Source organism: Emydura macquarii, unplaced genomic scaffold (genome assembly GCF_026122565.2).
Source record: "Emydura macquarii macquarii isolate MOO-44397 ecotype Brisbane River unplaced genomic scaffold, CSIRO-AGI_Emac_v2 contig_450, whole genome shotgun sequence".
Lineage (NCBI taxonomy): Eukaryota > Metazoa > Chordata > Testudines > Chelidae > Emydura > Emydura macquarii.
The window spans coordinates 7139128-7154544 of record NW_027130587.1 but is presented as its reverse complement, the minus strand read 5'-3'; the positions used below and the strand labels follow the sequence as shown (position 1 = coordinate 7154544).

General features: G+C 44.0%; 1 protein-coding gene across 5 annotated transcripts in view; it reads right to left on the bottom strand.

Moving 5' to 3' along the window:
* Positions 1-2605, bottom strand: part of GTF2I (general transcription factor IIi) — a 75377-nt gene extending 72772 nt beyond the window's left edge. For all 5 annotated transcript variants that reach the window (XM_067537897.1, XM_067537900.1, XM_067537901.1 and 2 more), the window contains exon 1: positions 2315-2605. The gene's annotated coding sequence lies outside the window, so the exon portion shown is untranslated. The remainder of the gene's footprint in view (positions 1-2314) is intronic.
* Between the last annotated feature and the right edge of the window lie 12812 nt (positions 2606-15417).

Below are 15417 nucleotides of genomic sequence, written 5' to 3'. Positions count from 1 at the left end.
TCTGCATGGGCTGACTCTTGCACCCACACAGCCTAAGTAAAGTCAATGTGGGATCACCTTCAGAAACATTGGAGGATTGGGGCCCAATACCCTAAATTTTATTTCATATAGGCTACCATTACATAGGCAATCTGGGATTGATGTGAGCCAGTGATCAAGAGGTGAAAATATTAAAAAGTTAAAAGAGAAAGCACACACATAAATCAAGGGTTGGTTCTCAGTCATTTTTCACCCACAAGTTCAATACTATCTTTTTTTGCCTCCATGCTGCCCCATGTCAGTGTAATTTGCACTATATCCGTCAAAAACTAACAACAAGAAAAAATATGAAATTATGCAAAGTAATTGTGCCAGTTATAGCTAAAGATGACATTTACATTAACAGCATAAATATAATAATTTCATAGGTTAGGTTAAAAAACCTCAAACTGATGAGTTTAACGGCCACCCTTCATTCAGGGTAAATGTAAGAAATGCAAGTTTACACTACAAAGGTTTTGCAGATACAGATACACCAGTCTATTATGCTGGCAAAGCCCCCTACTGGAGATGTAGCATATACCAACAAAAGGCTTCCTTTGCAGTTATAGCTAAACAATCTCCCTGAAGAACATAAGCTGTGCCAGTATGAGCTGCATTTACATGGAGGTAAAGGGCTGCCAGCACAGCTATGTTGTTTAAGGGCATGTTTTTTCCCCATACGCCTAACAGTCGTAGCTATGCCAGCAAAACTTTCTAGGGCAGACCTGGTCTCTGTGTGTGGGGGATACACACCACCAGGAGAGAGAGAGACAGGGAGAGACAAAAAGACTGAAAAGAGCAGAAGACACATACAGCCTGGATAAGCTGGCAAGAAGAGCCTTGGGACTGGAAGCAAAGAAACAACCTCCTGTTATTTTTGGTTCCTCTTGTGTTTGGGGAAACAAAACTTTGCACATTCTTTGTAAATAAATAATATGGCATCAAACTGCCACATTCCTTTCATCAGTTCGTCCTCTTGGTGGAAACTCCCAACAGACCCTCAAACCTTGACTAGCGGCTCAGGTCAAAAGGCCTAACAATATTTTAAAATTCAATCTGAAAGGATAATTCAAATACATTCTTATAGAAAATGCCATGAATTGCATATTCCCCAGTTCTACATACTCAAACACAATTGCTGCAGCTATTTCACAGAAAGGAAAAAAAGTTCTTGGTGTTGTTATTTATGTTCTTGACAAAATTTATGTTCTTTACAAAATTTCAAATCACACAGAAAGCAACTCTGTGACCTATTTTGGACCTGTATTCCCAAGGGTAAGAAACCACACCTATTCTCTTCCCAACCCCCATCAACAAACTAGACTGCCCCAGTGGGTGCTGAGCCTCATTTTCTGTGTCTCACCCGTCCCCCCATACACCAGGGGAGGAGGATGTAAACTAAGGAACTTGAGCACACGTGCTAAATCGAGTGGTCTAAACTTGTTTCCCATTTTCCACTTCCAACATGGCACCACACCCCTGAACTTCCTCCTCTGGAGCTCACCAGGCTCCCACAGACCAGCCAACTCCTAAAGGTTTGTTAGCATACACTCAACCTGGACCCCCTCCCAAAAAGTAGCTGCCTGGTGCCTGCCCTTCCCTGCGCTCCCACCCTCCTTCCCTACCAGGGTGCTCCAGGATCTGGCATGTGCCAGACAATGAGAGGCTATGGCATCCCAGTAAGCACCACAGCCCCCACTAGGGGTGGAGCAGCTTCCTCCCTAGGGCCAGAACAGGATCACTGCAGCGCTCCCAAAGACGGACGTGCTGGGCTGCCCCCCAAAAACAATAGTAACTAGGGATGGAAGGGGTGCGAAAGCTCCCCCCCAAGAGAAAATGACATGAAATGCCCTTTGCTCTCAATAGCAACTGGTGGGAGGGAGGAAGAGTATGAGACATCCCCAAGAAATAGAGACTGAGAGGTGGTGGGGTATAAACCGCCTCAAGGAATAGTGACTGCAGGGAGGGGAAGCTGGGGAATAGTGACCGGGGAGATGTGACTCAATACCCCCACTCCCCCAAGGGAATAGCGACTGGGGGTGTGAATCAACAGCCCGCCCCAGGGAATAGCGACTGGGGGTGTGAATTATCACCCTCGAAGGGAATAGCGCCCGGGGGGGCGGGAAATGTGATTCAATGCCCCCCCCAGGAAATAACGACCGGAGAGGTGTGAATCAAGAGCCCCCCGAAATAGCGACGGGGGGGGGGGGACATGATCCCCAAGGAGCGGCCCAGCCAGGGCAGGCTCGGCCTAGGCCCACTCCCCGCCCGGCCCGGGCTCTCTCTCACTCACTGGCTGGCCGCCGCCGGGATCAGGCAGCCCGGGTCCTGGTGAGTCTCGGCGAGGAGCCGCCGCCGCGCAGCCTCGGGGCGAGGGGAGGCCAAGCGAAACCCAGCTCACGGTCGGCGCTTCCCGGCAGGGCCCGTCCCCGCGGCCTCTCCGCGACTCGTCGGGCGCCAGGCGGAGGAAGGGGGAGGTTCGGTGACCGCGTCCACTGAGGCGCCGGCCGGGCCTCGTCCCCTCGCACAGCCGTTCACCCTGAACCCAGGACCGATGTGGAGGGGGGAGGGGGAGTTTTTTTTTGTTCGGGGAAAGCCATGTGCGCACGCGCAGAGGCCGCGGCGCCTGCCGGGAGTTGCGGTTCGGCGGCCCCCTCCGTGCCCGCGCTGGGCAGCGGCAGGCTAGGCGGCTGGCGGACTTCAACTCCCAGCGTGCCCCGCGCCGGCGACCCGCTGCCGCGGCGTGCGGCGGAGCCAGAAGGGAGCGAGAGAGGAGCAACGCTGGCCTCTCAGTCAGTCGGCAGCAGGCGAGAAGCGGGGGAGGGGGGACGAGGCGAGGGGAGGGGAGAACATGGCCGTGCGGCGCGCGGGCAGCCCCGGCGCGTGCTGGTCCTGGAACAACGGCCAGCGGGCCTCGCTATTGCCGGGGGCCACCTGCACGCGGGAAGATGTTAAACGCCCTGCCCCCTTCCCTCCCCCCCCCCCCCCCCGACCCTGGGAACCAGTGCGGGAAAACCAGGCGGGGAGGAAGAGGAGGAGGAGGAGGCTGGGTAGGGCTAGGCCTAGGCCTCAGAGCAGGCCCTGCCTCCCCCCCATTTCCTCTGGCCTCCAACTGGAGGGGCCCGATCCTCTCCCCTGAAAATCACCTCAGCCTCTCCCTGTCTCAGCTGAATTCACCCCTTTCCCTCTACCCACGCACACAGCTGAAAAAAAGTGATGTGGCGATACAGCCAGAGCCCCCCAGGCCTGTTCACGACCCGCTCCCTGGGGACGCGCCCCTTTGCGGCACCGCCCCGCTGCGTTCATGTCCCCGCGGACACCTGCGCGGATCAGGCGGGGTCCACACGCCGCGGTGATGCGGCGATATCCATCCATGCACCGCCGTGTGCCGCGCGGTCCAGGGGTGGTGACGGTGACGGCACGGCTTTGCATCACTCAAACGGCCTGCTCCCTGCTTTCGTGTGACACAAGATAAATGACACATGGTTACGTCTTATCACGTAACTTCGCTGCCCTCTGGCCAAAGAAATTAGATGTGTACAAAGGGGCTGACGAGCGGGGGAGACCACTACTGGGACCCCAAGCTCAGGGAGGCCCCAGAACATCTGTAATGGGTGAAATAGGATGGGGCCCCCCATTTCTCTCAACAGGCCTGTGAATTGAATGATACCATTTCAAATGAAATGATAAAGTCCAAATTAAATGTTTTTAATATATAAATATTTCAATATTAAAATAAAATTAGAAAGTCAAAACAATTCATTTCAATTTTTTCCCATCAAAAATTTGTCAGGCAGCATGGTCCCACAAGACATTTAGATTTTGATGAACATTGCTTTTTTTTAAACTGAAAACCTCTTATTTAAATGTTTTTATCCACCTCTAATTTTATTTTTAAAACATTAAACTGAAAATGAGAAATGAAGCTCACAGATACAGGTAATACAAATGCTTTCTAATCTCAGCAGTAGTCATGGATTTTTGCTACTCTTTTTTGGTAGCTTTACGTATAATTCTGTATGTTGTCACCTTTTTGTACCAACAATGGGCTGTGAATGCGCTAAACACTGAAACATGGAGAAATTGCTAAGGAGGAGTATAAAAGAATAGCACAAGCATGTAGGGACAAAATTAGAAAGGCTAAGGTACAAAATGAGTTATACTTAGCAAGGGATATAAAAGGCAATAAGTAGAGGTTCTTTTTATATGGTAGGAGCAAGAGATAGATGAAGAAAACTGTAGATCCTCTACTTAGTGGGGAAGGAAAGCTCATAACTGATTATATCAAGAAGGCTGATGTGTTTAGTGCTTGGTTTGCTTCTATCTTCACTGTAAAGGTTAATGGTGACCAGATACTCCACACAGTTAATATTAAAAATAAGGGGGAAATAAATTCAAACCACATGAGGGAAGACCAGGTAAAAGACTATTTAGACAAGTTAGATGTATTCAGGTCAGCAGGGCCTGATGAAATTAATCTTAAGGCACTTAAAGGAACTAGCTGAAGCAATCTCAGAACCGTTAGCGATTATCTTTGAGAACTCATAGAGGACAGGCAAGGTCCCAGAGGACTGGAGAAAGGCAAACATAGTACCTATCTTTTAAAAAGGGAACAAAGTGGCCAGGGGAATTATAGATGAGTCTGCCTAACTTTGATACCTGGAAAGATACTGGAACAAATTATTGAACAATCAATTTTGAAGCACCTAGAGGATAATAGGGTATTAAGGAATAGTCAACATGGATTTGTTAGGAACAAAGCCTGCAAACTAACAATTTCCTTCTTTGACAATGTTGCTAGCCTACTGGATAGGGGGGAAGCAGTAGATGTGAGATATCTTGATTTTAGTAATTCTTTTGCTGCAGTCCCAGAGGACATTCTCAGAAGCAAACTAGGGAAATACGATTCATCATTCTAGGGTCTAGATGAAATTACTATAAGGTGGGTGCACAACTGCTTGAAAACCATACTCAAAGAGTAGTTATCAGTGGTTTGCTGTCAGCCTGGGAGGATGTATCTAGTTACTTTGAAATGAGTTGATCTTATCAATCTCTGTTGTAGATTTCCATGATTCTGCTCCTTAAAGGAGGACAGACATGATGCTGGTGTTAAAAATTCATATTTTTGTGTCCGTACCAATCATGCTACTTTTCCAAATCTTTTCAAGTTATAGAAGTTGTTTGCTGCTTTTGATATTTGTTGCTTGATATCTAGCTTGGTGTCACCATCATTGCACATTGACTCCCTGGATAGGTAAAATGACTTACTTCTTCTAGTTTCTTTGTCCATTCTAATGGTAACTTTTGGGACATTGATAGCCATATATTTTTGTCTTCCCCTTACTGATGAAAAAAACAACTTGTTTTGTTGTATCTGCTAAACGCTGGGTCTTTTCTTCCATTAAGTGATGTGTTGAACGAAGCCAGACAATGTCATCAGCAAAAACAAAGCGATCCAGTTGTGCTTTATCATTTGTCCATAAAATGCGTCACTTGCCCTCTGCATTTACTTTCCTCATGATATAGTCAATAACCAGTGCAAACAATAGTGGGGACATAATAATCCCTTGCTTTATTCCCATTGTCACTGCAAACCTCTGGGTGATGTCATCATCATCTCTGATGGCATATTCGACATTATCTGTTATGGACCAAGATGTAGGTGGTTTGGACTATTGGTCAGAGCAAGAGTCCTGCGTGGTAAGCAAAGCAGGCATCCAGATTGGGAAACAAAGCCAAGGATTAGAGTCAGAGTCAACTGCTAAAGTTTTCAGTTAGCTGTTTGATTGATTTATACAAGTTTGTAAGGTCACCTCTTTGGTTAGCATCTTCAGGCTCTGGACATTTGTTTTTATCAGTATAGCTCTTTTTATCTCTTCTAGCGCTTCTTTTTGTCTCTCTAGAGCTCTGTGTTCCTCTTGCCATTTACTTGTCTCTTCACTTCTTAGCATTCATGTGTTTTTGCTTTACTACTTTTTCTCTTTTCCATTGCTTCACAAGTAGCATCGCTTATCCGTTCTTCCCTTTTAGATTTCATTGTTATTCAAACTGTCTTTGCACTATCTAGATAGCGCACTCTGATGTTTTCCCACAGAGTATCAATGTCTTGGTTTTCTTCAATTAATTCCATTGTATGTCCAGAATTTGTTCTGCAGCTGAAGCTGAAAAGCACTTTTGTTTTAGGTCTCTTAATTGTTCGCTGCTAATGCATGGTCTTCTTTTAACATTTTTCATCCTCTTTAACCTAATCTTCAGTTGAGCGATACAAAGATTATGGTCACTGCCCACATCTGCTTCCCTGTACACATGTACCTCTGCCAACAAGCTGCAAAACGTTCCTGAAATGCAGAAGTGATCCATCTGGTTCTTTGTAATGCCATCTGGGGAGTTTTAGGTCACTTTATGGATTTCTTTATGAGGAAATATCGTTCCACCTATCATTAGGTTATTCATACTGCAGATTTCTACCAATCATTTAGCATTTTGGTTCAGATCCAAACCCCTGCCCCACTTGCCCACAACTTTATCTAAGTCATTGTTATTTCCTTCCTTTGCATTAAAATCACCCATAGTCACTATATCATCATGCTTTGGGACTTTGGTTAACATATCATAAAAAGCATCTTTTTCCTTATCCGGCTTGTTATTGTTTGGGGCATAGCAATCTATTACTGCTAATGGGAAGAATCTAGTTTGAAAGTGAGCTCTAATAATTCTTTCACTGACTGATTCCCACACAGTCAGTGCCTACTCTGCTTCATTTAGCATTAGAATTGCTACACCAGCTTCATATCTACCAGCCAGAGCAGATGATGGTTCACAGAGCAGATGATGGTCTTATCTGTTTCTCTAAAGCAGTGGTTCTCAACCAGGGGTATGCGTATCCTTGGGGGTATGCAGAGGTCTTCCAGGGCGTACATCAACTCACCTAGATATTTCCCTAGTTTTACAACAGGTTACATAAAAAGCACCAGCGAAATCAGTACAAACTAAAATTTCATACAGATAATGACTTGTTTATACTGTTCTGTATACTATACACTGAAATTTAAGTACAATATTGATATTCCAATTAATGTATTTGATAATTATACAGTAAAAATGAGAAAGTAAGCAATTTCTCAGTAATAATGTGCTGTGGCACTTTTGTATTTTTATGTCTGATTTTGTAAGCAAGTAGCTTTTACGTGAGGTGAAACTTGGCATGCATAAGACAAATCAGACTCCTGAAAGGGGTACAGTAGTCTGGAAAGGTTGAGGGCCACTGCTCTAATGTATAGTTTGTTTGAACCTGTCTCCCGGATTCCAAGGACATCAGGATGGCATCGCTCCATTCTTTAATTATTTGAGCAGTTTTAGTAGCTTTATACATTCTTCTCACATTCCAGAATCTGATGTTCATTACTGCTTTTGCCTCGAAGATGGGACTTTTCATGACATGGGCTTCCTTATGGGTTTGACCAATGCCCGGCCTAGTCTTTGTAGGAACTTGCTCTCTTGCTCGAGCTTGCTGCACGCTGCCATGTCGCCTAGTGTTTGTTTCTAGAGGAAGTTTGGTTTTGCCTGGTAGAGCAACCAGCCCCATACCCAACTTTAGGTCCACCGCGCCTTCCTTATTCAGAGATGTCCGTGGATAGACATTCCCAAATCCACCACCTGGGGCCATGCTTTTAGGGAGTTGTGGGCGGGGGGGGAATCCTTTACATTCTGTGGTTTAACAGGGTGAGGAAGCTCATGCTCCGCCAGGCATGGGAGTTGTGTACTTACAGTACTTCACTGAGACACGAGGACTGCGAAGTCCCACCTTCCTGCCTCAAACTGAACCCCCGTACATGCCTCTTTCTGACTCCCTGATTGCTTCTTACAGTCGACTCTGCAGAAGGCTGACCTCTCTGCCCTGCAGGTGTGATGAGGTGCTCTTCCTGTCACAGAGCTTTACCAGTGGCAGACCAAAATACGAGTTCAAGCTCTCTTGCTAGACCATCATACTATCCCTCTTTTCCCACAGTAGGTTTGTCTGTAAACTTATTTCATGCTCTTTTTCATATCCTCCTTTTTACTGGTTCCTATGCCAGTTTTCTTTCTGTCTTCCCACACATAGTAAAACTGTTACAGTCTGCACCCAAGAGGTACCCACCCAGGATCAGAGTACTCATCTACGGCTGCACAAAGTCACTGATGCGGTGAGCCCAGGGTTAGGAGGAGGAGAGCAGCCTACCCCACAGACAGGAGGTGGCAGTGGTGGTGCTGAGTGAAGTTCAGAAAGGAGGTTTGGGTTGGAAAACAACTTGATTTTCTTGGGCTTGGGTCTAGTTCATGCCTGGCTCGGGCCTAAAAATTAGGCCCATGCAGACCTCTCATCTGGGCACCCTCGGGAACTGGTATCCAACCCCTCCACCACGAGGCAGCTTTGAAATCTAGTCTGTAAGGAGCACAAATTCATTTGACTGTAACCAATAACCCTCCTTGGGTTGTTGCATGCCCTTTTGAGCAGTGCCATTCTCATCATCTTATTAAACGGTATAAAAAATACTTCACTGCTGGGTCACATAGCTATGCCCCACAGTTCAATGTCACAAAAAATACTCACTCAAATAGTGTTAGAAGATTGGTATTAAAGTGTGCCAGTTTAATTCAACTGCCTTCATACCCTATGGATCTGTTAATTTGAATCTGAGGCAGCGGTTTAATATATTCACTTAAGAAACAATTTAGATGCTCCATTGGCAGTGTCCTCTTGGGATACTGAAAAAGAAAACCCCATCTGATTACATAAGTTTATAATCACCTGCTTTAGAACTAGTTTTCTCAGCTGATTTAGAGAAAGTGAACAGGGAAGCCCAGCCCTCCTTTACTATAATGCTCCACTGAGGAACCAAAGGAAATGGGTAGAACTAGGAGCAACACATACATTTTAACTTAACTTCACACTGGTCTCTGCAGAAGGGCGCTTCTCCACTTTCCTTGCCATACAGCTACAAACCCTATTAACATAAAAGGGAGGGAGGTGTGTATACCAAGAGGGGAACATACTTCAGTGTTTCAGCATGAAGACACCAGTCACTTGTAATTTGTGGCGTTCTCCATCGGTACCTTATTACAGATTATATTTAATAGGTATAGTCATCGTTGGGTTAATCAGTGATCACTGAGAGGAAAACAGTATCTGATACCTTTGATATCAAACAAGGTCTGATCCCTCGATGGCTTCCACAGCATGCAACATTTGCAGCTGGGCAGCGTGGGTGTAAAATATCATCACCCAAGCAGAGAAGCAGCATTTTACACTCCAGTGACTACACACAAGCTGCAAGGCAATGGGAAATCAGCCTCAAGCCTTGGGTGGTAACGGTAGAAGAGAATTGTAAATACTGCCAAAAGTTAAAGGATTTTTGGAGACTAAGGTTCAGAGCTGCTATGGGATTTAGGCTTCTTACTTCCACATTTGGAGGCTGAATTCCTTGGAGGATCTGGGCCTTATTCATTTGGTGTGAGGTTTCCTGATGCCAGATTTTGACCATAAAAGAATGTGCATGTTAGTCTTGTGGCAGAAGGAAATGAGCACACAGAGCCCTAGCTATGTTGAGAGTGGGAGAATGGCGGGTGAGGGTGGGGAACACAGAGATTCTGCCATGAGGAAAGGGGTGAAGAAAGCTGTAGGGAGCCCCTGAAATATAGGGCAGCACCCAGAGAGTTTGTGGGGTGGAATGGAGGAATGCAAAAAGCCCCTGATGCTTGCAACGCAGTCAGCCGCCCCAAGCTACTAACTCTGCCATGCCTGAGCCTAAAGCAGGCGGCAAATCATCTCATTAGCTAAACTGGAAATGACCTTGAAAAAAGAGAGATTTTTCAAATAGCATTCATCCAAATCTGACATGTTTTAGACACACATGGTCCCATTGTCATTAACGTCAGCCAGTGCTCTTTTCTTTAATGCAAGAATTGGAGTTTAAAATAGCCAAAATATTTCAAAGCGGTACAACAAGCCAGACAGGCCTGACTCTTCACTAACCCCAGTTTTATTATAGTGCAACTCCACCAATTCTTGATTTCCATTGGTATAAGAGGAGAACTTGGCCCTAAACTATTATTTCCATCAACCAATCTTCCAAACTCTGCTTACTCTACTCACGAGTAGTCTTGTTAACACCTTTGGACTTATCCCTGAGTTAATCAATAGGGCTATTTGCTTGAGTAAACTGAACAGTATTTGGGCCATTAATTGGAAGAAATAATTTAGGGGAAAACATGGCTTCAAAATAGCCTGCATATTTTAAACTCCAGTTCATGGGCCAGATACCCTCAGTGAGCGTAAATTGTTGTAGCTCCAGCAAAGTCACAGGAGTTGTACCAATCTTTACCAGCTGAGAATCTACGCCTCCACTGTTCAAGGAATGGATGGTTCTGAAGACCACAAAACTTTTAGAATATGTGAAATACTAAAACCTAAACACAATTGGTCTGAAAACTGTGCTGCTCAGCTGCTGCCACCACATGGAAACACTTTGAAAAGTAATCCGGCCTGGTGAAAAAGGGGAAAAAAGTCAGTGCTCAAGCAATAATTTCTGTATTTCCCTTCCTTCCGTCTTCATTAGCAGGTTCCCTTAAATGACAAAAGATTCCTGGGCCTGCATCTCCATTGCTCTGCCACTGTGCAGTCATTTACACCAGTGCAAAGTGAGGCAAAACAGTACCAGATCAGATTGGGAACAATTTACACCCAATTGGCGCTGGTTTAAATGGCCACACCACATGTGGCATAAATAGAGAATCAGGCTCTATGGTCCAGATCCTCAGTGGTATTTAGGCACCTAACTCCCATTGCAATGAGTCAGAGGTAGGTGCTTAAATGCCTTTCAGGATCTAGGCCTATATTTCATAATCATTCCCCTGCCCCGGTTGCTTATCCCCTGAAGTCACGAACCTGTTTGACAATACCACCGCTGGTTGCTGTGGAAATAACTGGCTAGATTCTGAGGTTAAGCATAGCCTTAAGCAAGGAGTGGGGTGTAGGCTGCCCATCGCAGCAGTCGTGCCTCAAGCCAGGTCTAGATGAGAGTTGAAGGTGTGATGTTACTACCTGTCAGCGGACACATGCTAACCAACCCCTTCCAGAAGTTCCGTGTAGACAAGGCACACTGCCTTGAACCTGTGCTAACCGAGGCTTTAACGCAACCAAGCTTATAGAACCTACCCGTGGTTGAGTAACAGGCGACAGATATTAGTCACCTTGCTTAATGGGCTACTGGAAGGTGCTCAGATACTACTATGTTGAGTGTACTAGCAGGACCCAGGCAGAACAGAATAGAGTTTGACTGCATTTGTGGCTTAAATCAAACCTTCCTCTCTTTTGAGTTAGTGTAATTCTTCAAGAAAAACTGAAGGAACCAGACTCATTTCATCCTAAGAACCCAACCATCTGAAAATGCTCATTGATTCCTTAGCAGTATCCTAAGTACTTTCCATGTTTACCAGAGAGAAAGCAGGATTTCTATGCTGTATCCAGCCGACAGCTTGAGTCTCTCTCAAGAGATTGTTGACAAACTCATGATTTCACTGAAATGTTTTGCGAAGTGTTTTCTCACAAATGGATTCTGGGTTCTGAATAAAAGCCCAGATGCTGTTTATGCTGCTTCTCCAGTGGCTCAGTGTACTATATTTTAAAAATGATTTGAATCAAAGCTCTCATTCTTTAATTAAACTTCATTTAGCTGCCATCTGTCTGAGATCAAAATGGCTTCATGTTTTGCGACTCTTAATGAGGATTGTTATTGGATTTGTAAACACACACACAAAAAATCACCAAACTCTTTCAAAAGTAATAAATGAGAAATGTGGCTGAAGTGTTAGGATCTGCATCTTCAATGTTCTAATTGCAACGGAAGAGATTCCATTCGGTATGTAATCATGTATATACAAAAGCTCTATGTAAACATACACCACAAATGAAAAGATCAAGATTATGGAAATTGCTGGAATTATATCTGACTGCAAACACCAATAAAGCACTAATCATCACTTTTCCAAAGACAGGAAAGGTTAGAATTCGCTTTTCAAATGGCCCCATGTTCCAAAACAACACAAAGAGTAATGATAGAGGTTTTCTAACTCCGGAGCCTAAAGTTAGGCATGTAAATCCATATTTTCAGTGGGATTGAGCTCCTGTAGCCTTCATTGGGCATTATTGGTGTTCATCACTTCTAAAAATAAAGTTAGTAGTTAGTATATTACAGCAGCTGCTATAAGTCTCAACCAAGGTCAGGCCCCATTGCACTAGGTGCTGTACATACTCTTAGTAAGAGACAGTCTCTGTTCCAAAGAGTCTACAATCTAAATTGACAAGACAGACATTCTCATACTATCCTCATTTTAAAGAACCAGCAATTGAGGCCCAGAATGATCAAGTTCCAGTGCCTTATTCACAAGACCATCCTTCCATCCAGCAAGCCACTTTTATTTAGGTTTCTAAAAAGGGAGTCAGGTGCCCAGTTTTTGTACCCAAGTTAGAAAATATTGGCCCGATAGCCTATTAATGCAATCCTATGTTATTCCATTATTTCCTTCTAGCTTATCAAGTAAAAGAGAGATGAGACAGAAAGTAACGGGAAAAGAGGAAAAGATGTTGGTAGAGAGAAAAAAGAAGAGAAATACATTTTAAATGACCAGTTCCTAACATGAACAACTACATCAGAGAGGCACTTCCACTGGGAGAAATTCCAAACAGGTAGAGATTGAAAGCCGAAAGAGGGCAGCAGCTTCATCACCAGCTTTTCAGCTTCTGAATAATCTTCGACAGGATGAGTGCACACTTAGGGCCTGAACATATGACTAAGCACATCCCAGGATCAGGCCCTTAGGTCCTGGGCAGAAGTTACTGGTAAAATTGTTTTGTTCCGTCCCTGTAGCCTGGGTAAGAGAGGCAATAGTGGGTGTCTATTATTTGCCATCTTTTTCCCATTTCATCTTGGGCACATTATTATGGTGCGTGCATGGAAAGTGCATCCGTTCCGGTGGATTGGTTAGACTTTGGGGGACAAACAGGAGTATTTGAACCATGGACCCTGGTTATGAGATCCCTTTGCAGAAGCACTGCTGTGGTATAGCTTTGAAGATGCATTAAGAGTCTCAGAGCACATCATGAACAGACACAGAGGTGAGGCATGGCCACAAGGTTGACTGAACACAGAAGGGGGAGATCGGTCCATGACCCAGCTATTTCCCGATTCCCTTTGTGATTCCTTCCTGGTAATCGAGGCTTTTTCCCTTTTAAGCCTTTATGATTCCATTACAGTTTTTGGACCAAATTCATCCCTCGTGTAAACTGTGAAATTTGTTTATCCTAATTTATCTCCACTGTCTCAATTGTGCCTTTTCTTGAGTTGTTTGGGGGGAACATGGCTGGTTGTTTCTTGTTATAATTTGCACTTAACTCAGCAGTGACTGGAGGTCAAGGAAATCTATATAAAATCCCAAGAGCGTTAAAATAATTCAAGGTATGATAAAAAATGTTCTGTGGGACGTAGAAAGACCAGGTATGAAACTAGAAACGTCAAGCCCTTAAAACAAAAAGGTGGCTTAGGTCTTCCAAATACAGAAGCATACAGACCTCCTGAGGTCCCTTCCAACTCTAATATTCTATGATTCTATGATATTATATTGTAAAAGGGTATTCACAACTGGTTTCTCTTCTTTGATCTAGTACCTTCCTTCTTAGATACATTTAGAAGCTCTAGAAATGTACCTTCCTTAATTCAGTGCTATCTAGCTGCACCAGTGGAAAAAGCGGGCTAACCCAATAGTGAAGTATAGCAAGGATACCTGGGTAAGAGCACCAACACTAAGCAATGGTTTTCTAAAATTAATCCATCATTCTTCAGTCTCGAACTATACTATATTGTGGTTAGATTCCTTTATTGGGAGGAATGGGAGTGAGTCTGAGGGGGATTTATATCTGAAGGATCTGCCATCCACATTGTTGCCAAATGGTTTTTAACTTGAGAAGCAATCAACAGCTGAGATTTCACAGAGCATCAAGTTATCTGCATTCATGTTTGCCTAGGGCACTTGAGCCATCTCCTTTCAGTATTACCACCTGCATCTTCCTCTTGGCTAATCTCAAAACAGTGTATAATAATTCCAGCCTATTCAGGTTATGTTACAGCCTTCATCACTGTATTATCTGAGCACCTGAGCTACCTTGACTATCATATCCGACTTGTGCATTTCAATCTCTCACATACATGCGAGTGCATGTTAAATATGTGCTTTGATGAGACACATCAGTCAACTATATTAGAATGTACAACAATCTTTTAATGAGACTAAAATGAAATTGCAGCAATTTAAAATGATTTGCTGGAATTTAGTGCATTCCTGGCCAAATGTGGCCACATGGACAATGATGTGTGCTGGAAGAATAGGAATCAAGGTGGTAATTTGACACGTTTCTTGAAATGTCCTAATGTTAGAACTTTTTATTCACATGCTCTAGAAATAATCTAGTGACACATGATACTAGACAAGTCAGAACTCTAGTTACTACATGAGTTTTCTTCAATCCATGATACTTCAAAGCCTTTTAAAAAATGGATTACTATCACCTTGGTTAAGAAATTGATCCTTAGGAAATGAATAAGCTTTTATGGTTTTGAAAGACTGGTAAATTTACATAGCAGAAATGGCTTCATCTTATTTGTGAGCTGAGGATGGAATTCACCCTTGTTGCAGAGGGCCAGCACTGGTCCTATGTGCCTCGCAAATCCCAAAATTGGGTTTAAGTGGGATTAAATGATGCCTGGGCCATGTACAGGCTTTCTGCCCAGAGCTGCATTTTATTCAGGATGACTAAACTGAGGAATTCTGTGAGATTGGGGAAGAATTTCTCTTTAATTTCAGGGACCGTAGATGTGCACATGAAAGGCATGTGAGACAGCTGAGGAAGTGATGTGGAGATAGTAATCCAGGGACTAATGGTCATGCATACTAAGACCTCTTTAACTTGCCCTGGTGAGCTAAAGAATTCTTAAAGTGGGCTTACATGTAATCTGCTACTCACCTTAAAGCCCCGTCCGTTGCTAGAGTGGGGTAAATGGGAATCCAGGCCCCGTTCTTTGTTTCTGTCGAGTGTTTATTTGTCCATACATCATGTTGCAATTTTGTACTGATGTTTCAATATCAATAAAAGGTTGTTTTGGATTTTTTTGATTGTTAACTGAAGTCTGAAGACACCAGTGGCAAATGAAGCAAGACAACAATGTGTCAAAAATCTGGGGTTCAAACTCTAGTCACACTACCCATTTGATTTTGAAGGCAAAGCACGACAAGGTATGCTGCTGTCCATCAGAAGGTGCTCGTCTCTATTTTTTACCTATAACGGATTTAATCAATAATACAAAT